The 24,918-nt window shown below is 46.7% G+C and overlaps 1 protein-coding gene across 2 annotated transcripts in view; it reads left to right on the forward strand.

The window, feature by feature from the left end:
* Positions 1-277: 277 nt before the first annotated feature.
* The window catches only part of LOC144767986 (guanylate-binding protein 3-like), a 146,747-nt gene continuing 122,106 nt past the window's right edge, over positions 278-24,918 (forward strand). Inside the window, exon 1 of one of the 2 annotated variants that reach the window (XM_078651364.1) lies at positions 278-641. The gene's annotated coding sequence lies outside the window, so the exon portion shown is untranslated. The remainder of the gene's footprint in view (positions 642-24,918) is intronic. The other variant, XM_078651365.1, reaches the window with a different exon arrangement.

A 24,918-nucleotide genomic window follows, 5' to 3' on the forward strand; every position in this document is an offset into this window, starting at 1 on the left:
GCAGTATTATACCTCTACTTGTACTTTGTTCGCTTTTGTAACCTGCACACGTCACTTTTTCCTCCTGTAATGCACCGTTTGCTACCTCTTGTATTTTGTTTGCTCACAATTGTCCCTTTTGCCTAATGTAATGTAACTTTTGCTTTTGGAATTTGTTCACTTGTAATGTTCTCATGTATCAGTTCTGTTCCTATTGTGAAGCGCTCTGACACCTTCGGGTAAAGTCCGCGCTATATAAAAACGCATAAAATAAATCAATAAAAATAAATAAATAAAAGGGGCTGTCTCTTCGGGCCACAGCCGGAGGAGGTCTCCCTCTCACTGCAACAAAGTCTCATCCCGTGGGTGGGCGGGGAGCGAGGCGCTGCGGTCCCACCCAGGAATGGGCCGGGAAACCCCCGGGCCTCTCCCGGAGCAGGCACCCCGCCACCACCTCACGCATGGGGCGGGCGCGGCTCGCTGCAGTCACGCCCAGGATGGGCGTCTTCTGGAACCAGAAGTGGAAACCGAAAGTGAAAGGGAACGGCCGTGCGCTGGACTGTGAGCCCGGAGCGGCACCGGAGCAGAGACAAACAAGACACCCCAGGCAGAGAGGGAGAGCCGAGGAGGGCACGACCTGGGAGTAAGGGAGCAGGAGGTGAGTGACACACTGAACTGGGGGCGAGTGAGACCCAAGGAGGGGCGAGCGACACCCCGGGGGGGCTGATGAGGGGGGGGGGGAGCTGAGTGACAACCTGAGTTGAGAGTGAGGAAGCAGCAGGAGGTGAGTGACACCTTGAACTGGGGGCGAGTGAGCCCCAAGGGAGGGGAGAGCGACACCGGGGGGGGGGGGGCTGATTGGGAGGGAGAGGAGCTGAGTGACACCCCTGAGTTGAGAGTGAGGGAGCAGGGGGTGAGTGAGACCCCAAGGGAGGGGTGAGTGACATCCTAAGGGAGTGAGTGTCACATCGGGGGTGCAGGGGAAGGGGGCTCAGTGATACCACGGAGTTGAAAGTGAGAAAGCGGAAGATGAGTGAGCCTCAGGGAGAGGGTGAGTGAGACCCCAAGGAAGGGAGTGAATGACACTTCGGGGACTGGTAGAGAGGGGGAGCAGCTGAGTGGCACACCTGAGTTGGGTGAAGAAGCAGGAGGTGAGTGAGACCCCCAAAGTAGGTGGTAAGTGACACCCAAAATGAGAGTGCGAGCCCTGTTAGAGGGGGGCGCAGGTGAGTGACTCCCCAAGAAAGGGGGGTGAGCAACACCAGAAGTTAGGATCCGAATCGAGGCAGTGGGGGCAGGAGTTGGGTGAGTCCCCTAGGGAGTGTGTGAGCCCAGTTAGGGAGTGTGTGAGCCCCCTGGGGAGTGTGTGAGCCCCCCAGGGAGTGTGTGAGCCCCCCAGGGAGTGTGTGAGCCCCCCGGGGAGTGTGTGAGCCCCCCGGGGAGTGTGTGAGCCCCCCGGGGAGTGTGTAAGCCCCCCGGGGAGTGTGTGAGCCCCCTAGGGAGTGTGTGAGCCCCCTAGGGAGTGTGTGAGCCCCCGGGGGAGTGTGTGAGCCCCCCGGGGAGTGTGTGAGCCCCCCAGGGAGTGTGTGAGCCCCCCAGGGAGTGTGTGAGCCCCCTAGGGAGTGTGTGAGCCCCCCAGGGAGTGTGTGAGCCCCCTAGGGAGTGTGTGAGCCCCCTAGGGAGTGTGTGAGCCCCCTAGGGAGTGTGTGAGCCCCCTAGGGAGTGTGTGAGCCCCCTAGGGAGTGTGTGAGCCCAGAGTCAGGCACCAAGGAGTGAGTGAGACCCCTGGTGTCTAATGTACTTTTATTTACAGACATCTGTTTGTAAAAACAGGTCAGAGGATTGAATATTCTATAATTGTTCACCCGCTCTTGCTGCAGAGCACAGCGCGTAACTTATAGACCGTATTTATGTGAGATAGTTCAGTAGGTTAATGTTTTTGTTGCTGAACTGTCTCCCTTACCTGCAAGCTTTAATTACAGACCTATTAAAATAGTTTTGTGCATCCGCTTCAAACACCATAACACCTCAAGACATAAGTTTGCAACCGCACACGTTTTAACTTCATCTTCTATTGTTTTAAGGGTGATAACATGACTTCCATTTGGAATCAATAAACACTTATTATTAGGTACAAACCTTCAGTTTGTAGTGCATGCTATATGGATAATTCTGGTTAGTGTGCACAGCTCCACATACCTTACTTGAAGTCCCTTTTAAACCTCTTTACCTCATATCAGTTTGTGACGTGGCAGGCTTACTGTAGGTTAAGAGGTGGCTCCTTGCGACATTTAACTGCACTTACTCAGGACATCTTTTTGGCAGCGCTGCTCTTGAAGTGCGACCCTTGTAGATAAATGAACTAAGTAAAGAAGTCCAAATGTAGGCAGAATAGTAGGTTCTAAGGTGATATTTATTATATCCAGTTCCAGGTAGGTAGAAAGATGGTTGATAGTAAATAAGATTTTTTACACAAAACAATGTGGGCAGTGGACCACTTTAAACCTTTGAAAGCACCAACCCAATATATCACCAAAGTTAGTATAAACCCAATCTTTCAAAAAGCGTGCAATCTTCAGTAGTATAGTAAATAAGATGGTAATCAATCATTCGATCAATCAATCAATACATTTATAGAGCGCGCTACTCACCCGTGAGGGTTTCGAGGCGCTGACGGAGGGGGGGGGGGTCGCTTACTGCTTGAATAGCCAGGTCTTGAGTTGTTTCCTGAAGGAGAGGTGATCCTGGGACAGCCGTAGGTGAGTGGGGAGGGAGTTCCATGTTTTGGCCGCCAGGTAGGAGAAGGATCTTCCTCTTGTGGTAAATTAAATTACCTGGTATCTAATTTCTATGTGGTAAAGTTCAAAAAAATAGCTTGATCAAAATAAGAGACACAGAGTCCGTGGCGTCTGAGTTTTAAGGGGTTTTATTCCATAAAATGGAATTGGTTCGAACCAGGTAGCATGATCCATCACCACGAGGGTTCAGGAAGGGAATCATGGACATGTACAATGATTTATTAACAGCACGCAGTATATATAATATCATTACAGTGGTGATGGGTTCAGAAGGCGTAACGGCTGAAAGAAAACAAGATAAGAAACATGTGCGTAACAATATGTAATCAGAAGGCGTGCACAAGGGTGAACACGGAGGTGGGTGCCAGAAACGTCACATAGAAGAAGAAATATTTCAGCATTTCAATCATAGAAGTGACGCAAGTGGGTGGATCCCTAGAAGAATCCTGCAGTGTCAGCAGAAATATATGGCAGAGATGCGCACGCAGCAGCATGACGTGTGACTGACGTGGAACTGGAGGGTGAAGGGGACTTGACATTTAACGCTAGGATTAGAGACAGAAGTCTGGTGGGTCAGATCAACTTGTTCCTAAATCGTATCTTGTGTTTGGAGAACTGTATTATCTTAAAAGAAAAGGTCTCTCGGGCAGAGGCTATTCTATACTGACTGCTAATGCGTGTATGTGTGTCTACGTGTAATGCGAGGGTCATGGGCCTACCATGGCAACAGGAGCTATGAATTACGTACATGGAGACAGAAAAACCGGGCCCTTTACTCTGCAGCTGGGGGAATGTTTACCTAAACTACTAGACAGGAATGTATTTTCGAGGAGCGGAGCAGATAACTTGAAGGCTGAATACAGTTTTGGCAGGCAGTCAGACAGAGCCGGGCACCACTTGCCGCGCAGGGAGTAAGTCAAAGTTCAGGGATGCAGATGCAGGTCCTCGCTGCAGTTTTTAGAGGCAGAAGTCAGGAAAAGGCTCGATGGCAGAAATCAGGGCCTTCGCCAGAGCCATGAAAACATGAATGTGTACCATGTAAAGACGGTGGCCCGGCACACTTAGGAACTGAATTATTGATCCATTCATGGCGGATCAGAAAGAGGACATGTTAATGTTGGACGCAAATGTATTTGCGTCTTCATAGCGGGTTATGGAGGGAACTTACATGCACTTTAAGCACATACATGGAGCCGTTGGGGTACATAGTAGGGGACACAATTGAGCATAAAAATTCATATTACCTCATTCCCTCCTTGTCCCCTACGGACCCTTCATGATATATCAATCTTCATTAATCCATCTATGTGTTCATATAACATCATTTGCTCTTCCTTTTTCTGACGGGAATTTGAACTTGAACTTGAATGGGGAATACATGATGTGGCGCACAAACCGCATATCGTCGGCCCACATTGTAGACATAGGCAACAACTGAATACTATGAGAAGGGCTATCCCTAGGAAGGATAGGACTTTCCATCCCCAGGTGGATAACACGCTCCAGAACCAACCGGACCAAGTCCAGGTGCCTGGATTCTGGTGTATCTGACTAGCAATTTGGTGAAGACGGGTAATGGCTTTATATACTGAAGGTGCGTTTTGTGGAATGAAAATACAGCAACTCGATCCGATGACTCTACAAGCTCCGCCCCTATCGGCCAAGATGACGTCAAGAACAAGACGATTTTGAAGGACAACAAGTCTCATAGCAGACTGTTCCTCTGTTAAATTGCCTAGGGCGGAAGTAGTTTCATTCACTACTGCTTCAAGGGTTCTGGTCAATCTACGTATCAGTTTACTATTCGAGACAGTACCTGAGTAGGGAAAGAAACCTTTATTGAAATCTGTATATTGCTCCCATGTAGTTTCAGTATAATCGACAATCGGGAGTTCTCTCTTGTGTCTAGTATGTACTAGGTGGGAGTTCCTATGATAGTCAGGTGGGGCTAGAAAAACAGGTGGTAGAAGGAATGCAATGTAACAAGTACCATCCCAATCTAGGGGTAAACGTATGTATGCTGTATGGCCACAAACAAAATAGGAATGACGGGAAGCTTTGAATGTAGACTTGCCTTTATCACTGAATTTGACTACAGTGGTACATTCGCTATGACCTAGGTGTACTGAACCATTCTTTCTGACACATAATTCACCTTTAACAGGTAATACTGACATAGAGGGTAAGTCTGACTTGGTTTCGGACTCGACATTCAGAATCATGAGGTTAAGTGTAAAATTACCTAATCCATATACTTCGTTTTCTAGATCGGTCCCTGTCCTTTTGGGAAGACCCTCCTTGTCAGGGAAACATACTTTGTGCAGAACAGTGTTCAGATTTCCCCATACCCAATTGCCTTGGTAAACTACGGAATCAGAATCTAAGGAATTTATTAAACTAAACCATGCACCACAGGAACCATTGTGTGTGAACGGGTATGGAAAGAGGGGCAGAACTCCCTTGTATCTCTGATAGGGGGGGAGTCGGCCACATATCCAACAATTGGTAGCATTGCTGGCCTGATGGGAATGTTGTAACATACTAATGAATGTATTGTTGCGCAGCGCAAGTCTGTATGACAATTCATGCGGGGGTAATTCACTGAAAGTGTGCTCGGTAGTGACATTTGAAGAAGAATGTGTATGCTTGAAAATAGGGTAATACAAGTTTAACAGTATACTTGCAGCAATAATCATAAGACTCAGAAAAAACATAATCAATAATGTCACTATGCAGTGACTGCGGAGAGATTCACAATATTCACGTTTCTTGAGCTGTTTCTGTCTATCTCTCTCTCTATCGGGGTCTAGCGGGAACATGTCAGAATCAGGTCTAACCGATTCACCTAGGGGAGGACTTAAACAATTAAACTGTCTGACTTGCTAGACCTCAGTTTGGATTTATACTCCTCAGACGGAGTTTTCTCTATCAGGGGAAGTTTAGAGTCACTGAAATCTGGGCAGTCCTTAGAGGGGGAGGGCTGAGAGTCTGTAACTGGAAGCAGTCCATGAAATATCTTGACGTGGCTGGAGTGGAGCCACCCTTTGCGGCCCTCGACCTTGATTGCAGTCCTCGTGGTTAGCAGGACAAGTTTCGGCTCCTGCCAACGGGGCTCCAGCGGACTCCTCCGATCAAAGTTCCTGACGAGGACATGATTCCCCGGAATAATCCCATGTGGCTTTACATCGGTGTTGTCGGGAAAGGCTGCAGCAACCTGTGAACGACATGATTGTAGTGCAGACATCAAGGAGGCAAGGTAATCTGTCAGCATATTACAGTCAACATCTGTGATTTTTCTAGGCAGAGGAGTCCCCCACATATTCGGTGGCCTGCCAAAGACCACCTCATACGGGGATAGCCCTGTTCTCGAATGCGCTACCATCCTCATGTAGAAGAGGGCAACGGGTAATGCAACTATCCAGTCTACGCCCTTTTCTTTGCAAATCTTGGCGAGACGAATTTTCAGAGTCTGATTGTGACGTTCCACGAGACCTGCTGCCTCGGGATGTCGGACACAGTGAAACTTCCATTGATAGCCGAGCAGGAGTGATACCTGTTTCATTAACTCGGACGAGAATGGCTGACCGTTATCTGAGTACACGACACGGGGCAAACCGTACCGTGGGAAAAATTCACGTACCAGCTGCTTGGCAGTGGTCGGAGCAGTGTAATCTGGGACTGGATATGCTTCTGTCCAACGGGAAAGTGCACAGACAACTACGAGGACATATTTAAATCCTCGACAACGTTCCATCTGGATATAATCCATCTGGAGGACTTCAAAAGGGTGATCGGGAGGGTGAAATCCACCTTGCTCTACGGGAATGCCTTTACCTGGGTTGAACTGACAACAGATCATGCAAGTACGCACTTTCTGCTTTGCTGCTGCTCGTAAATGTTTATTGAACCAAAGGTTTTGAATACTGTCTAACATGGCTTTCTCTCCTAAATGTGCAGGACTATGTGCTGTGGTAATAATGACCTGAACCATAGAGTCGGGGAGAAACCATATGGCCTTTCCCTTCGTCATCCATCCCTGTTCTGTCTGGATCCCTCCCAGTTCAGTCCATTTCCTGATTTCGTCTGGTGTAGCATGTGTCTGTATGTCGATTACATCTAGGGCGGGATCCCTAACTGTCATGCAATGAGTTGGCGTCGGGACTATTGTCTTTGTCAAGTCAGGTGTGTGAGTCTGTGCTGTGCGCTTGGCTGTTCGGTCTGCCAGGTCGTTGCCCTGGGAAATGTTGTCAGTGACTTTAATATGTGCTTTACACTTCATGATGGCTATTGCTGTAGGCAAATGTATTGCTTCTAACAGAGCTTGAATGAGGGGACCGTGCTGGATCTTGGCACCGTGTGAAGTTAAAAAACCTCGTTCTTGCCAGAGGACTCCGAAGTCGTGTACAACTCCGAATGCATAACGGGAATCTGTGTATATGTTAACTTTCTTGTTCTTAGCTAGAGTACAAGCTTGGGTCAGAGCAATGAGCTCTGCCGCTTGGGCTGACAGGGTGTCAATACGATGTGTTTCTATGACATCAGTTTCTGTTGTTACTGCATACGCAGCCACTAACTCTCCTGTGCTTGTTCTCATACATGAACCATCCACATAAAGTGTCAGGTCTGGATCTGGTAATGCGGTATCTGTCAAGTCTTGTCTGGGTTTCGTCATGATGGTAATGACTTCGACACAGTCATGTGCCAAAGGGTCTGTCATATTTAATGGCAAAAGTGTAGCTGGATTCAATGTGTTACAGCGTCTGATTTCTATGTGTGGCTGAAATAATGTCAATTCATAACCTGTTAGTCGTGCTATAGTCAAGTGTTGAGTTTGTGTACGGTTTAAAAGAACTTCCACGGAATGTGGAACTTGTACTGTCAATTGGTGTCCTAACACTATAGAATCACTTTGTCTGATTGCTAGAGCTGTTGCTGCTACTGATTTCAGGCACGCAGGCAAAGCCTGGGCTACTGGATCTAATGTGCTGGAGAAATAGGCACACGGTTTGTGTGACCCTGCTTGGTCTTGAGTGAGGACTGATAATGCAGTACCTTCACGTTCTGTGACAAAAAGTGTAAAAGGTTTGCTGTAACTTGGTGTCGCTAAGACTGGTGCTTGACATAAAGCTTTCTTTAATTCGTCAAAAGCCTGTGTATGTTCCTGAGTCCAAGGGAGGACAGTCGATGACGCTGCCTCCTGTGTTGTCAACTGTATAAGTGGCTTGGCTAGGAATGCATACTGAGGGATCCATTGTCTGCAATAAGAAGTGAGGCCTATAAAGGCTCGCACCTCCTTTTGTGTTCTGGGCTGTGACATATTTACAATTAACTGGATACGGTCGGGTGTTAGCTGTCTCCCCCATTTGGACAGCAAGTGCCCAAGGTAAACCACTTGCTGAACACAGAATTGCAACTTCGAAGGGGACACCTTGTGTCCCTTGTCAGCCAGAAAATGTAAGACTGTCAGTGAGGCATGTTCACATTCGTGTTCACTTCGAGCGGTGATCAACAGATCATCGACGTACTGGAGTAGGGTAGTGTTGTCAGGCATGTGGATACTGTCAAGCTGTCTTTTCAGTGTCTGACTGTAAATGCTAGGGCTCACTGTCACCAATCTAGCAAAAATGAATTACATAAAAACAAATAAATAAATAAATAATTAAAATTAATTCTCAATTCAAAAGCACTATTTTATATTGGGGAACCTCTATCCAAAACCTCTGCAGTTTTACAATAAATCCTACTCTAGATCTTGGGAACAGTATGACCATACTACCTACAATATGTTCTCTAAATGTATCTGAATTAATCCACATTATTCGTGTTAGAAACAGAAGGCCTAGAAGCCTTGAAAAAAAAACTCACTCCTTTGAGAAGCAGCCCCTCCCTCTAGAATTATGTTCGCGCTCGGAGCTTTGAATCAATTCCAAGCCGGGCTACACTGAGATCTAAAATTGAATGACTGCCAGATGCTGAACTCATCGCAAGAGCAAGACTCTTGCCAATTATTCTGTTTACACTACTGGGGGAATAACTATCCATTTGCAAGCGTGACTTTATCTGAAGTCAATGAAGCTTTTAGTGTTGACTGCTTCAGAGGAGCAACTTGGCCCCCCCTTCACATAAACAAAGGGATCGCGGAAAGAATTGGGTTATGGCCAGCAAGACAGGCACTGCTCGCTCCAAGAGGGAGTAGCCCTCCCTTTTTATATAAACATTTATATTCTGGGAACCAAGCCATCTCGATCTGGACGGACTGTCTCAAGGTTAAAAAAACACATTCCTTGTACTTCATAACATATCTCTTCCCAGGCCATAGCTTTTCTAACTTTAACTGAAGCAAACTTTTAAAACGTGTTAAAAAGTAAATTAATAATGACATATATTTTTCTGTAACTGAGCGACATGCTAGCATTTTTAAAATAATTCTGTACTGCTACTAGCTGCAAGGAAAAAATAAACAGAACAAAACAACCATGGCATGGAAACACACCATATTTTACTTTTTTGAAAATAACATGTCAAACTTCTTAATTCTGCATTGCATAACCAATATTTTCATAAGTAAGTGTGCAACCTTTTCTATTCTACCTATTAAGAGGGCCAGAATCATACTTTTTCAAAAGGCCATGTTTTCTGATTTTAGTGGGGACTGTTCTCTGCACATATTAATTGAAGCATTCTGTCAAAGTACATAGGTGAGCCTTGAAATTAAATGAATGCAAATCAAACTAATGTAGGGGACTCTTAGCAATGCATTAAGATGGTAGTGTATTATAGCTATCAAAAAGGGCCACGTTCATTAATTTACAAATAGCCACTTTCCTAATTGAGTGGGCTAACATTCACACGCTATTCTAAAGGGCAGCTTGCATTGGGAAAAATATTCTGTAGAAACATTCCTATTTAAAAAACACACTGTTCTATTACACTAATAAAAACGCATTCTATGAAGGGTCTGATTTATATTTTCTTGTCAACCCTGAAAACATCTAAGCACCCTTTGTGCAAACCTTTATCTCAATTCGACTGGTCTATTTACAACTATACTGACCTCTGAGCCAAACACCCTTAAGGCAAAACCCTTACAAATACACTTCTTTACTCTCCATGCAACATTTTACCATTCAATCTGCAAACTGAATACGCCCATTGGATAACATGGCAAATCGCACCCCCGCACAAAACATGCTTTTTCCACCACTTCCACAGCTCAGATCTTTTTCAAATTTTGCATCACAGTAGTTCAAGCTATTCCCTAAATCCTCACTAAAAAGCAACCAAATCCCTCCACTGGAACGGGTACGAATTTCCGCTCAAAAACACCCCCCCCCCCGCAAACACAAAAAAAAAATAAAACGCCAGAATCCCTCAACACCTTGTTAAAACAAATGCTGCCTTCTCAATAAAAGATATTAACTCTTTGGCAGCCGAAGCACAATCATTCCCCAATGACTGCAGTACATGGGAAAGTCATGAACTCATCTCTCAATGTTATCACAGAACACATACGCACATCTTCAAAAACATTTATATGAACATAATAACATGCTCTGCACAAAACATAACTACATGGCGCTATTCACAAGCCATATTTACAAGGAGCTATACTTAAGAAAATTCAACATACTACTCACAAGTCTGAATCTCAAGTCGCTATTCACAAGCAACTACAAGCCATTCACAAGGCGTTACACACATGGATGTAACAGACTATTCACAAGTCTTAAGCACAAATTCACAAATAAACCAACTAGTTACTCACAAGGCACTTTCGCAGTCCAGAAGGGACTTGTCTAGATACAAGGAAATGAACTCTTCAGATGTTGTTGGCTTTAATTCTACATACTCTAAAGGGTACAGGTGGTGGCGTTCTCTACCTACTGGGTCTTTCTGGGTTGGTTACTTTAGCTAGTTTTTCTGACAGAACGGGATAAATACCAGTTAACAACGGCATTTCTTGGCTTGTTTAGTTCTCTCTGCTTTATTGAATTCATTTTCTGTTCGTCTATGTGATTCTTTACGCCATAATTCTATGGCGTCTTTCTGTGACTGTCGGGCTTTCTTTTTCAATACTGCTTCCTCTACTCTCATGATGCACTCGGCATCCCATGTTCCTGAAACAGGCCATCTATATTGCTCTTCTAAGTGTTTGGTATAATCGACCCACAAGTCTAAGTACAGTATGGCACCTAAGCCATGCTTGTGGTACATAAAGTGCCCTGGTGTGTCCCTAGGTGGAACAGGCACTGCTTCTTCTAGAATCCCCTTTCTAGTTCCTATCTGTCGTAACTTACTGAACAGCGGCATTTTTGAACCTTGATACTTGATACTTACTCGAATTCGAACACCATAAATACAATATACACAGTAATGCAGATCAAACAATCACTCATACCACGACATTAAAACCATATATTAACTAGTAACATTTACTTGATGTACTGCTAAACAGCACAGATACACTGCTAAACAGTGCAGACCGGGTCTATGTACCCAAAACCCGTCTCGACCGGGGCAAACTAATGCACCCGTCTAGATGCGTCCCCAGCAAAGGTACTCACCGGGAAGCACGGAACAGAAGGCCTCGGAAAACTCGACACTGGACTGGACTTGACTCGACTCGTGACGTAGGTACTTCGGAACTGGTGGGCCTCAAGACACCTCGGACCTTGCACTCTCGGCTGGACTCGGGTCGGGATCCTCCGCACTCCTCACCGCCTCGTCTGGGTGTCAATCGCAGTCTCAGTCACCTCTGTTGGCCTGAGGGAGATACAGGAAATCCTGCGGATGCGCATGAGTGTCCGTCTGGCTGTGGCAGGGGACTAGGGCTGCAACGCACCGCCGGCGCGTAAGGTGGGGGAGGGTCCCATCTGGGGTGCCATTCACTGTGGTAAATTAAATTACCTGGTATCTAATTTCTATGTGGTAAAGTTCAAAAAAATAGCTTGATCAAAATAAGAGACACAGAGTCCGTGGCGTCTGAGTTTTAAGGGGTTTTATTCCATAAAATGGAATTGGTTCGAACCAGGTAGCATGATCCATCACCACGAGGGTTCAGGAAGGGAATCATGGACATGTACAATGATTTATTAACAGCACGCAGTATATATAATATCATTACAGTGGTGATGGGTTCAGAAGGCGTAACGGCTGAAAGAAAACAAGATAAGAAACATGTGCGTAACAATATGTAATCAGAAGGCGTGCACAAGGGTGAACACGGAGGTGGGTGCCAGAAACGTCACATAGAAGAAGAAATATTTCAGCATTTCAATCATAGAAGTGACGCAAGTGGGTGGATCCCTAGAAGAATCCTGCAGTGTCAGCAGAAATATATGGCAGAGATGCGCACGCAGCAGCATGACGTGTGACTGACGTGGAACTGGAGGGTGAAGGGGACTTGACATTTAACGCTAGGATTAGAGACAGAAGTCTGGTGGGTCAGATCAACTTGTTCCTAAATCATATCTGGTATCTTGTGTTTGGAGAACTGTATTATCTTAAAAGAAAAGGTCTCTCGGGCAGAGGCTATTCTATACTGACTGCTAATGCGTGTATGTGTGTCTACGTGTAATGCGAGGGTCATGGGCCTACCATGGCAACAGGAGCTATGAATTACGTACATGGAGACAGGAAAACCGGGCCCTTTACTCTGCAGCTGGGGGAATGTTTACCTAAACTACTAGACAGGAATGTATTTTCGAGGAGCGGAGCAGATAACTTGAAGGCTGAATACAGTTTTGGCAGGCAGTCAGACAGAGCCGGGCACCACTTGCCGCGCAGGGAGTAAGTCAAAGTTCAGGGATGCAGATGCAGGTCCTCGCTGCAGTTTTTAGAGGCAGAAGTCAGGAAAAGGCTCGATGGCAGAAATCAGGGCCTTCGCCAGAGCCATGAAAACATGAATGTGTACCATGTAAAGACGGTGGCCCGGCACACTTAGGAACTGAATTATTGATCCATTCATGGCGGATCAGAAAGAGGACATGTTAATGTTGGACGCAAATGTATTTGCGTCTTCATAGCGGGTTATGGAGGGAACTTACATGCACTTTAAGCACATACATGGAGCCGTTGGGGTACATAGTAGGGGACACAATTGAGCATAAAAATTCATATTACCTCACTCTGGTGGTGGTTCTGCGGATTCGTGGGACGGTGGCGAGGGCGAGGCTGGCGGAGAGGAGCTGGCGGGTGGGGGTGTAGAATGAGAGGCGGCTGTTGAGGTATTCGGGGCCTTTGTCGTGTCGTAATCAGTAGTAGCCCCACCAGGAGCAGCCTCCCTGCTACTCAGCCTCACATCTTTACACTCACCAAGACCACACATACTAGCATTCCGTGACATCATCCTACATTCTACAGTCATTCAGGCTGAACAGAAGGGAGAGTATCGGTGCAAAGAAAGAAGGGGAGAAAACACGATACAACATATCCTCTTTCTTTACATCAACAAAAGAAATATACTGAAAAAAGGAACAAAGAATGCAAAAAATCAAAGAAGAAGATTCAACATTTGAAATAAAATGAAACAGGGTAAAAGATAGCAAGAAGTACTATCTTAAACACAATAATACAGTGGCAAGAAATTGCAATAATACAATGGCAAGAAAATGCAAGACGATAATAAAACGGCATAAAAATGCAACAATACAATGGCAAGAAATTGCAGTGATCAAGTGAAGCCCTCATTTTTTTTAATACAAAGCTAAACTTCCATTTTTGTCCATTCTCTAGTACAATATGCCATTTGTGGACATCTCTCACCCTCATGGGGTATGAGAACTTGTTCGGACCATGCTCCTTCCTGCCCAACTTCACTTTGATCAAATTACCAACATCAATGTTGCCAGAATGCTCAATACTAACAGAACTCCTATGACACTCATGCATTCATTGAGGCGTTAATTTAGTTTTTGATGTTCTTCCTCTCAGTCTTGTACAGGGTTCCTCATTGGTGACACTATGTGCAGTAGTGTTGTGAGCCCAAACCATGTCTTGTACACACTTCTGCCCATCTTGCCCCCCTTGTATAGCCATTTGAATGGCACCCTTGACAACCCTGTTCATGCGTTCAACCATGCCATTTCCTTGAGGGTTATACAAGGAAGTACACATATGCTCAGCCTCTCATCTTCAACTGACACGCTAACCAAGACCACACACCAACATTCCGTGACATCCTACATTCTACAGTCATTCAGGCTGAACAGAAGGGAGAGTATTGGTGCAAAGAAAGAAGGGGAGAAAACACGCTACAACATACTGTTTTGGGTGGAGAGGATTACGAGAACCCTCAAACACCCTATCCCGTGGGTAAATAAATAATTCTGTATTTGTAAAGCGCAAACTACTCACCCTTACGAGTCTCAAGGCGCTGGGGGCCGTCGTGGAAATTAGGTGAGCTATTGCCCAGAGTCACATGGTGCTGAGCTGCCAGCGGAGCCGGTGATCGACCCATGAACCCTGTGCTCCAAAGTCATCTGCCCTGGCCGCTGCACCACACCTCTCCACATTTATGGTTCGCCCCGTGAAACACACTCTCTGAGTAAGTGTGTGTGCTGCTGGTAAGTGCCCCCAGTGTCAGCATACTACACTAGGACACAGCTGTGGTGTATTACTGGTCCAACAATAGCGGCAGGTACCGGAATCTGGCAACTTCATAGACTCTTCCAGCAGTGATGGAGAGAGGGAAGTGAACTGAGCATGAAGGAAGAGGAATACTCAGTGGGAGGTGAGGGAGACCCAGTGGAACCCCCAGATGAGGGGTGTAGTCGAGAATGAGGGCGCACACGGCCAGTCTGGAGGGAGGCAACTGAAATCACTACTTTTTAGTTGGGTTGGGAGCAGGTTATATTTTTTGTCACCTACAGTGTGGGCGAGACCATCGCAGGAAGTGCCGGCGTGTGACGTTTGCCACTTTCCTCAATAACTTAACTACAAGACCAAGACAAGTCACTTGTGAGCCGCGCCGCCCCTCAACTCAAATAGACCACTTCTAAAGATGGCAAGAGAATTTTAGGCAGTTATCATTAAGGGCCAGTTAATAAGTGTATATCTTTACCACTCTTCACTCCCATCTCACCCATTCTCTCTCTCACTTTCTCTCTCCATTTATATTTCTTTCATTTTTTAGGTCGAGCTCTCTCGACCTATTGCTGCCGAGTTGGGTCTCAAGGGAGATCGACTGGTGCACGAGCGCCGATTGCACATCGTGGACGCGCATGCCCAGCCTCCCGGAGCCGTGCACATCTCCTGTCCCGCAGCAAACCAGCATTCAGACAAGAGATGGCCACGTGCAGCACACTGTTCACACACACATACACACACAGGTACACACACACACACACACACACACACCCTCCTCAGCCCCCACTCACCGGCTCTTTCCGCGTTTCTCTCTCCTTCTGCAGCGGGTCAGTGTCTGCAGCAGGCAGACTCGGAGGTCGGCTAACTTTTCCGGTGATCCGATGTGCACGCTCACGGCGACGTGCGTTCCCACCGCGCTGCTTCGCGCCCGGCGATCCTCAGCCTGTTACATTAGCATTCCCGCAGTTGCACCAACCTGACCAAAAACAAATCCAAAAAGCACAACCATTGACGTGTGGAGCGTGGTCAGCGGATGATCAGAAGCAGGCCTAGAATGACCGCGCAAGCGCGGACGGATAGTGCTCTTTTATTTACAAACTTATAATTTAGCGAGCGCAGCTCATCCGTGTGCTGTCCCTTTAAAGCACAGTGCTTGCGCATGCGCCGTGATCCATTACGCTGAAATCTGTGAACTGTTTCCAGCCTGCGCGTGGCCGCATGGAGAACGGGGCGGCAGGGATCCGGGAAAGGGAGGAGGCCACCGGTGGAGGAAAGTGACAGGTGCCGGGGAAGGGAGCGCCTCTCCTCAGCGGAGTCTGAGGTAACTCGGGCCACAGGCCGGTGTGGGGGCGCCGGACGGGGCATGAACTAACTGCCGGGGTACGGGGTACGGGGGGGAAGGAGGCGCACCTCAGGCCGGGGGGCACCAGGCGCTCCTCAGGCAGGGCGCGCACTTCAGACCGGAGGCCTGAGGCGCGGGTCTCCTCAGGCCGGGGGCATGCGGCGCTCCTGCCTGAAAGACTTGTTGGCGGGTGACATTTCTGTCAGAGCTCAGGCCGACTTCCCGCCATTTGCGGCCTAATCCCACCACCACCACCTCCCCCCTCCTCCCCGTCTCTTAATGAGCCCAACTAGTAAGTCTGAAATCCTCGCCCGCAGTCACCATGGGGCCCCCAGCCGTCCCTCTGTGTAGTGCTTGTGTAATCCTCTGCACTTTCATGCTTCAGCATGCCCTTTCGCAGTTCAGTGTTACTCAATCCTTTCTTCCTTGGCTCCCACCATCCTAGTCGAATGACTCCCTCATCCTTCCAGAGACCGCCCTCTCCTCTATACCCGATTCACATCTTTCTACCGCTTCAGTGGGGCCAGCCCGCCGCTCCTCCACCGTATTTGAATTCCTGCACTGCAAGCATGTTTACTTCATCCTCACCGCCTAAGCAGTATTCATGCACTGCCCTTATGCGACAGGTCTCTTCATGCACCTTGCAAATTATTTCGTCATCTTAGATGCAGCGAGAGTGAAAGCAAATACACGCAGAACAAACTAGAGTTCTGCCCTCGGACCTCTTAAGTCTGTTATGTAAGTGTTTTATGCTGCCTCATTATTAATGTGGGCAAGTTTTCAAAGCTCTTACGTCAGGCCGAACTGCACAATGCAGGAAATGTCAGTATGTCAGTATGTTACGTTGGGGAAAGATGCAAACAAATCAAAATAAACACAAGAATTCCAAAACACACTAATTCAGACCAATGGTTTAAAGTAGTAGAGCAACACTTTCTCTCCAACGTGGTTTCTCTAATCCAATACAGGGTTCTTTAGGAGGGTCTTGTAACTAGTTATGTGATCACTACCTGGTGATCTACAGCTCCCGAGAGGTGCTCTGCACACATCAGAACTCTGAAAGTGAACATATTTAGCTCTTAAATTCCCACTCCAACATTATGCAGGTATTCTGAAAACCAATATACAGGGTGAGCTTACCTTCAAGATAAGCAGGAGTGCTGGTTGTGATAGATTTGCAAATGATGCAGCTGGTCTTGAAGATGGTGTATGCTGGCAATGTGAGCCAAAGCACTTCCATCAGATTGGGGTGATGTGATCATATTTCGTCAGGCCGTGGATAAGATGTGCTGAAGCATGTAGGATGCCCCTACAGGGTGCCAGTGTAGAGTATGTGAGGCCATGGAGTATGTCACTTCTTAAATACAGATAATAGACTTCAAGGGCATGAACATTAGTTCTAAAGTTACTTTCTGGAGGATACAGTTTGATATTCTTTAGAAGGGAGAGCTGGTACCAGGCTTTCCTTGTGTTTTTTGGTAACATGTTCCTCGAGGGAGAGGTTGGTTTTCAGAATGAATCAGTGATTTGGGATTCAGTGAGAGTTTGGGTTTGAAGCAGTCGCGTGTCATATCATTCAGACAGGTTTGCACTGTATATTGACTATTGTTCTAGGCTAATAGCAGGCGTTCTGTCTTGGTTGGGTTGAGCTTCAGTTAGGGAGGTCTGGGTGATGTGCAAGCAGCGTTTGACTCATTGGCTCTCCAAAGCAGAGGAGACTTAAGTATAGTTGTTTCATCAGCAGATTGGTTTTATCTGTGAGAAGAGCACCAAGAGGCTTCATGTGTAGGTTCAAGGTGGCAGGAGACAATAAGCAGCTCTGTAGGACTCTACATCTGATGGGGGTCTATTGGGACCCAGAGCTGCCTTTAAGAAGAAATTGGTGTCAGTTGGAGGAGAAGCATTAAAAGACATTGATGATGAATCTCATTTGTGACTCGAGGGAGGGATGCTAGACTGTTGAAGGCAACTTACAGAAATAAGAGGAGATGGGGGGGGGGGGGTAGTCTTCATCTGTGGTCAAAAGTGCATCGTTTACAATGTGTAACGGAGCGGTCCATGTGCTGCCGCATGATCTGAAGCCAGACTGGCAGGCCATGCCCGAGATTATTAGCGTTGCTGTGATCTTGGAGTTTACCATGGACTGCTTTTTCAGTGATCTTGCTGATGAACGGTAGTAGAGTGATATGTGTTTAGTTCATGAAGTCATCAGTCTGGTGTAGGGTTCTTAGGAGTGGAACGATCTGGCAATTCTTGAAAGCTTCTGAAAAGAGGCCTTGAGTGAGGGAGGCATTAACAATGGTAAGTAGGGGTAAGATCAGCCTCGGTGTTTCAATGAAAGACAATGGTAAGACAATCTTCCTAGGAAATGGCTTTGAGGTACTAATGTGTCAGCCCGATGTGTGAGAGGTAAGCTTTTTAAGGTTGCCTATCGCTGATCCTACTGAGAGGAGTGAAGGTGATAGATGAGGCAGGCTTGGTATCGTCAATGTGCTGTTGGATCTTCTGTTTTTTTTTCAATGAAGAAGAAGTTGATGGCATTGGACTTTCTATAGAGTGAGGAATAGGCTAGCCTGGCAGGGGGACTAATGGAGTGGCAAATTGTCTTAAAGCATTTCGTTGCTGGTTTAATTGGTAGTGAGGGTATAGTACTTTGCGTTTGGCTGATATGATGTGCTGCCTGTGAGTTGCTTTGAGGGCCTTCAGTATAACAAAGCCCTCTGAAGTTCTGTTTTTCTTAATACATGCCACTTGTTACGGTCTAGTCTGTATATCCCTTCTTCATCCTCTTGCTGAATCTTGTATTCTACACTCACCTATTCACATGGGTCTACTGTGTTTATCTGCCCTAAGTTTCAAGGGTCTAGTTGTACCCCATGTTAGCAGCTTCTCTTCCCACCCTGTTCGGGTACTTCATTAGCCCTCTTCTCACTGAGCGAAGTCTGCATACATGTCCTGCACTGCCAACTGTCTCGGAGTCCACCACATTTCTTCACTTCTCTCAATTTGTTCATGGGTAGGATTTGACAGAGTGCCAAAGCATTTCACAAATGTAGCTACTTGAAAGAACTAGGCGGGCCAAAGAAAGCAAGTTGAAGATTAGACCCTTGTGGTGGCATTGGGGTTTGAGTCAAGCTTGTGGTGAAGCAAGGTATGTGAAGTGCTATTCCTGGGGCAACATAAGGATCGTTGCCTTTAGGAGCCTGAGTAAAGGTTGGTGGCAATTGGTAGTCTGTCATTATTTGGTCTGAATTTACTAGTGCTTCTACTATTGACTGCTGCTAAGTTAGTGGTGATGACTTGCCGTTGCCAAGACTTGATAATCGTGTTTTGTGGTGAAAAATCATAGTGGTGCCCAATAAAATACATTAATTGTAGATTAAAGCGAAGGGTAGTTTTTCCTTGGAGTGTAGCAGTAGAAAATGGAAATTATTTTTTAGGTCTCGCTCGAGACCTATTGCTGCCGAGTTGGGTCTCAAGGGACATAGACCTGGGCACGAGCGCCGATTGCACATCGTGGACGCGCATGCCCAGCCTCCCGGAGCCGTGCACATCTCCTGTCCCGCAGGCAAACCAGCATTCAGACAAGAGATTGCCACATGCAGCACACTGTTCACACACACACACACACCCTCCCTCTCTGCCCCCCCCTCCCCCCACTCACTGGCTCTTTTCGCGTTTCCCTCTCCTTCTGTAGCGGGTCAGTGTCTGCAGCAGGCAGACTCGGAGGTCGGCTAACTTTTCGGCGATCCATTGTGCACGCTCACGGCGACGTGCGTTCCCACCGCGCTGCTTCGCGCCCGGCGATCCTCAGCCTGTTACATTAGCATTCCCGCAGTTGCACCAACCTGACCAAAAACAAATCCAAAAAGCACAACCATTGACGTGTGGAGCGTGGTCAGCCGATGATCAGAAGCATGCCTAGAATGACCGCGCAAGCGCGGACGGATAGTGCTCTTTTATTTACAAACCTATAATTTAGCGAGCGCAGCTCATCCGTGTGCTGTCCCTTTAAAGCACAGTGCTTGCGCATGCGCCGTCATCCAATACGCTGAAGTCTGTGAACAAGATCCTTGTTTCCGGCCTGCGCGCCGCCGCGCTGCCGTCACACCTCTGTTTACCCGTCGTGTTTCCTATCTCACACCTGTGCTGGTCACGCCATGTCAGCGCCGATGTTTCCAGGATAGAAATCTATAGCGGGAGCAGAAACGGTGGTGTCATGGTGGTGAGGTGGAGGAGTGCACTAGGTACGGGAAAGGGAACTTGGCCGGGGGAGTCAGGACAGGAAAGGCACCCACCAGGGAAAAGGAATGCAGAACAGTGCATATAAAGTGGTGTTTGAAGGTGCTGCTATCCATTGCCTAGCAAGCTTCTTGGTTGGTGCATCGACCTTCACGGAGGTTGCAAACACCTGTGCACTCTTCAATGTGTTGCTTAAGTGAATAAGCACTAAGGCATCGAATGTGTTGACTCCAGACACTTTGAAAGAATGGAGGGTGTTGTATGAGAGCAATGTGCTCTTTACCGAGGTTCCAGTATGCATCGGGGTTTTTTTTGTTTGTATTGGCCCTGTTCCAAAATTTCATATTCTACTGTTTGCTGACCTACCTGGTGCTAAATAGTTAAAGGTTCTGAATACCATATCACATAAATCATTTCCTCACTCCATATTGGTAGTCGGAGTGCTCCTGTCTTACTGAGAGGTGGAGGAAACTGCTTTATAACATCACAAAATGCACGTTCACCCGTGGGCAACTTAGTGCTGAATAACAGATGCTTATTGTTACCCAACTCAATGGTACTCATTTTATCGATCTCCGAATGATGAAAGGCTGAGTGGACCCGCCGGAATTTGAACCTGCGACCATAAGGTCAAACAGTCCCCTAGAGTGAATGCATTAGTCCACTGAGCCACCAGCCCCGGGGTTAGATGTGGGGGGGAGGAGATTCTTCAAGAGTGTGGCGTGATTGCTAAATGTTCGTTTGTTTCCCTCAAAGGTGGATTGTGGCTATTTCCTGCTCTAAACTGTGTTCTGTGTGCTTGGTCCAATGTCCTTTAAAAGTGGAGTGTACATATATATATATAGTACGTATGTATCATGCATTTAGAATATTTTGATGTGCTTTTGGTAGTCTCCATCAAAAGTACAGTGATGTGTTTTTTTTATTCTAGTGGAGTTTTCTCGTATCTGGTGTCAGTGTTCAGTGTTGGTGTGAATTGTGTGCTGCTGTTTGTACGGACTCAGTTTGGGTGGCAATAACCGTCGTTCTCTCTTTTGCGTGAGGTTACATTCTCTTTGTCTGACTAAGTTTATGTTCTTCAGATGAAGGCGGTTGCTATCGAGTGGTCATTGGCGAGTGTGTACCTATTATATGTGTAACGTGCTACTGTCACCCTTTACTACAAGTTGCCGAGGAGAAGCTTTTCGCAGAGGCCAAATGGATTTTTTTAACTTTAATTTTGCGGCTGCCAATGCTTGTTGAGAGATGTTTTCCCTTTCCTGTCAGCATGAAATTGGACTATTGGCAGATAAGGGCTTCCTTTGTGCAAGTGATACCTTGGGAGGAGCTGTGAATCTCGTCAGCCTCTCACCCGAGCGTGTGATCCTTTGCCTGTGTCTTCTGAAATCCTCACCTTTACTGTGAGTGACTGCGCAGCAGTACCGAATTCTTGTCCCTTTCGCTCTGTCCCCTCTATCTCTTAACTGTCCCCTGCTCTTGCCTCTGTCTGCCATATCTGTCCAGACTTCCATATATATCTTCCTTCTACCTGCCTCACGGTGGCTCTGTATCTCACTGCTTTTCTTCATTCACCCCGCCCCACCTTTCCTACACGTATCTCTCCACTTTCCCTTCTATCCAGTCTCCGGAGATATTTCCATTATGCACTATGTCTAGCTCACCACTTCTCTCTCTTTTTTTCTACTAAATTACGTTAGGCCCTTTTTGTCCCCTTTCTTCTATCCCTTCCTTTCACTCTTCTCTACGTGCTCCCATTCTCCCCTCATTCTTTAGGTCTCGCCTGTCGATGCGCATGCGCATCGAGCAAGCGAGACTATAGGGGCTCATCCAGACTTTATCTAACTTGCAAGGAATCGTGGCGATTCCTTGCAGTGCCCGTGACTTTTAAGCTCAATGCGCATGTGCATTGAGCTTAAAAGCGCGTGCACAGCCGCCCGCATTCCTCCGACACCTTTGAAGTGAAGCTTAGCTTCACTTCAAAGGCCCGGCTTGTTCACACCCACATGCCGCTCTGCCCCGCTCCGCCCCCTCCCCTGAGTCATCCTGCCTGCCCCTTCCCGCCGTGTCGCATTTCGGCTCCCCCCTCCCCTCTCCCCTCTCTTCCCTCCGTCTTGTTTTCTTTGATGCTGGTATTTCCATATAATTTAACCCGCTCCGCCCCCTCCCCTTTCCTCCGTGTCGCATTTCTCCTCCCCCTCCCCTCTCTTCCGTCCGTCTGTCTTGTTTTCTTTCTCTCCTGCCTCTCCTCGCCAATGTCTTTCTACTTGTAACCCCATTCCATCACTCGCCTCACTCTTCCCTTGTTTCTGTTTTAGTATCAAGAGATGTTGTAGCCTGCATTTTTTTTAGGTCTCGTCTAGGCGTGCATCCCGGCCGCCGAACGCATATTTAAACCTCCACTCTGCGCTTTCATACAGCAGCCCTGTATGCCTTTGAGCATTGTTCCGTCCCGGACTCAGCCCTCTCCGCCCCCACTGCTCAGCAGCAGACCCCAGGAGCAGCGATGAATGAAGAAGAGCAGTGGGCAACGGCAAGCAAGACAAATGGCACTGAGTAATGTTTTCTTTTTACGTTGCCATTCGGTTGTTTTTATTTACCACATTTCATTAACACGAAGCGCCGAACATACTTCCCAACTTCAGTTTACGGCAACAAAGCGGTGGCAGGTAGCTGCCAAAAGGCAATGCTTTTAAAGCCGTTTCTTTCAGATGGTTCTATTATAAACTTTGCACGCAGTGCTTTTCCTTGCATGTAATGCCTCCGACAACCAGAAACGCTTTTATTTTACATCACTGCTGGACGAGCTGAATGAATATAAGCGTTTACTATGCTAAATTGCATCTTGACTGATGCTCAAAAAGCTAACCCAATTCAGAACGCAATTGACTGGAAAAAAGAAATAAAACGCCAGCGTGTTCTTCACTGCTGATAATGATCTTTTTCTGTGGTTCAAGTTTTCGCCTCAAATGACATTCATTTTATTTACAGTTACTCAGCAAGTCAGGCGGCATTTTTCTGGCGGATCAACGCCAAGAGTTCAAAATTAAAACAGGTTGTCTTGTTTTGTGTCAAGCTGTCTTACAGAGGCCTGTAAGTAGCAACCGTGCTATTAGCTATAGGTGAAAAGACGATGCGCGAGACAGACTGCTGCATCCTATTTGGTCTTTCTATGGCAAGTTCAGACACAAAGGGGTGGAGAAAATAGGTTAAATGTTATTTTTCTGTAAGATAAATTTTTTTTTTTTTTTTTATTATTAACCTGAACTGGCCACAAACATTATTAAGAGATGCGTATCTTTCGCTCCCTGCGTGGTTAACGAGCTCCCTCTCTGCTGCACACACACAGACGCTATGTCTCAAGCCTTGGTTAATGAAGCGCGCCTTAGGTCAGAAAACGAGCGGAACTCTGGAGGCAACCTTCGGTGACCCAGCTGTACATCAAGTGCCTCTGGCATGTCAACCCCTCTCTGTTTTCATTTCCCAGAGCTTCTCAGCGAGACTCTGGTGCTCTCGGGCCAGGGACAAGGAAGAAGGGAAGAGGTAGTCGCGTGCATTCTGCCTTTTATGTGCTTGAGTTTGTTTGGTTAAATCAATGGAAACTTTCTATAAAATACTTTAAAAAAAAGAAAAAAGGTAAACGGAATCACTTGTTTTGGAAAATGTTCGTACCCCCCCCGAACCGCCTCCTCCTCCCAAGGCATGCCTTTTATTGTACAAACAAACACAGTGGCTAGCGTATACACTAATTTGATGTCTTGGAGCCTGATTGACAGCAAAGGGCAGAACCAAAGTTTTACCCTGTGAAGTTTACAGGCTCTTCAGGTTTCAGAGCTACTTTTTTTTAACATGTTCATTAAAGTGTGTAAGTAAGGGGAACCGAACAGTGACTTAACAAGTTTACTGTGGGCTCTCAAGTCATGCAAGAATAATGGCTCATCTACCCATTGCTCTGTGGCACACAACAGCCATCATCGTGGTGAAGAGAGCTTCTCACAGTCGTAAACTTTGGAACCACTGCACCTGCTGCACTAATGATACCTGCGCCGGGGCCCTAGACCTTTAAATGCAAAACTATAAACTGAACCAGTTTATAGGCAGAGGCAAAGAAGGTTGGCTTAAAGCTGCGCTGAGCATGGCACGTTTAGAGCAAGACGTTCGAGAGGAAAACCAACACATTATTAAGCTGGGGACGGTGCCTGTGATTGATAACTTGTTAAATGTTGCACTTCCCCCTGGGTCCTATGATTACACCAGACCTCAACCACATGAGGAAGGACATGCTGGCCTAGACAAACGCAGTTAGCCGAAGGGCACCGACAACAAATCAGTTGGCTTGTTAAATCTGCCAACGTCTTTGGTGAGATGAGGGAAAAACAAAAACAGTTCTACAGCGCCTGGATTCGAAAAGAGTCTGGAAACCTTGAACAGTGCGGCTCTGCTAATCTGTCTCACTAAAAGCAACGCGCAAAATATTAGCGACCACAAGGTTCCACTTTTAATAACAAACCGGCCATCTTCTACTTTCTGGGACCTGCAATCTATGCTGAAAGCATAAATGATAATAACAGCCTGGCTGCCTGCTGCTTCTTGGGGCGTGAGCACTACGCTGAGAGCACCCCAGCAGCATGCTGCCTTTTTGAGACAGGAGTTCTATGTGGAAAGCGTAAATAATAATGACGACTCGACTGTCGCGTGAGCTCTACGCTAACAACGTAAATAACAAAAATGCAATAGGTCTGACCTTTCATTAAGTTAAAGCCATTTGCGTTGCTATACAATACCATTAGCAAAGCAAATGGCTTCAACTTAATCAAAGGTGAGACCTATTGCATTTTCAATGCTTGTTTTATCTTTATTTACAGTTCACACATTTCTCCTCTTATGGTTTTCTTCTTTGTCTTTCGTTCTTTCTCTCCGGACCAACTCCTCTTTCTCTGCTCTCTAGGCTCTACATCTCGCTCCGGAACCTTT

This window comes from Lissotriton helveticus, chromosome 7 (genome assembly GCF_964261635.1).
Source record: "Lissotriton helveticus chromosome 7, aLisHel1.1, whole genome shotgun sequence".
Classification (NCBI taxonomy): domain Eukaryota; kingdom Metazoa; phylum Chordata; class Amphibia; order Caudata; family Salamandridae; genus Lissotriton; species Lissotriton helveticus.